Source organism: Eptatretus burgeri, chromosome 6 (assembly GCF_056783735.1).
Source record: "Eptatretus burgeri isolate ZD-2024b chromosome 6, Ebu_testis_v1, whole genome shotgun sequence".
In the NCBI taxonomy this organism is placed as follows: domain Eukaryota; kingdom Metazoa; phylum Chordata; class Myxini; order Myxiniformes; family Myxinidae; genus Eptatretus; species Eptatretus burgeri.
Genome location: NC_140966.1, coordinates 68,532,556 through 68,533,327, shown reverse-complemented (window position 1 = coordinate 68,533,327; position 772 = coordinate 68,532,556). Strand labels below are relative to the sequence as shown.

The 772-nt window shown below is 41.6% G+C and overlaps 1 protein-coding gene across 3 annotated transcripts in view; it reads left to right on the top strand.

The window, feature by feature from the left end:
- The first annotated feature begins 705 nt into the window (after window positions 1-705).
- Window positions 706-772, top strand: part of PRKCSH (PRKCSH beta subunit of glucosidase II) — a 259,864-nt gene continuing 259,797 nt past the window's right edge. For all 3 annotated transcript variants that reach the window (XM_085885531.1, XM_085885532.1, XM_085885529.1), the window contains exon 1: window positions 706-772. This exon is cut by the window's right edge and continues 144 nt beyond it. The gene's annotated coding sequence lies outside the window, so the exon portion shown is untranslated.

Sequence of the window (772 nt, the reverse complement as noted above, 5' to 3'; positions counted from 1 at the left end):
TACCATCAGTACCTCCACCATCTAGCACGTTTATCTCGTTATTCTGACGCTGCAATGAAAGGTTACACTAATCCTGTGGTTCAATCCACAGCATCACACTTGAGACATCTGAGTGACGCACTGATCTGGAGCACGCTTCAGGAAAGCGCTTTTTAGTTGCGCCGCGAACGCTGGCTCGAAGAGAGCTCCGCGTTGTTGTTGTTGTTGTTGTTGTTGTTGTTGTCGTCGTCGTCGTTGTTCTTCTTCCTCTTCCTCTTCCTCTTACAAAACCTTTATGACGCGGCTCTTGGACACATTTGTCCTTGTTGTTAAGTGGGCAGTGTTTGGATTTTAATACAAACCCCCCCCCCTCCCCCAACTTAATATCTCGCACAATACCATTTTATATATTCGAATACGACTTCAGGTAACTTTATAATATTTGCTTTAACATATAAATTTGCCCACCTGATTTATTAATAATGATAATAATATTGATGATGATATATTAACAGACCAATGGCGCTATTGCCATACACCGCCCAATTTAGCTTATCGTCGTCAATGCATTATCAAAAGATTTGCACAAATTAAAATTCAAACAACGAGTATGGTTCAAATATACTTCCCTATTTGTCCGCATTTGTCGTGAAAATGATCTTTGTTTTCAGAATTTATAATGCAAGTGACGTCATCCGCAGCGTGTTGAGCCAACCAATCGGCATTGCCGTTACTTGCGCTCATCGTCGGTTTAGCCAATCAGAAGGCAAATCTTGACGTGGGCTTGATTCTC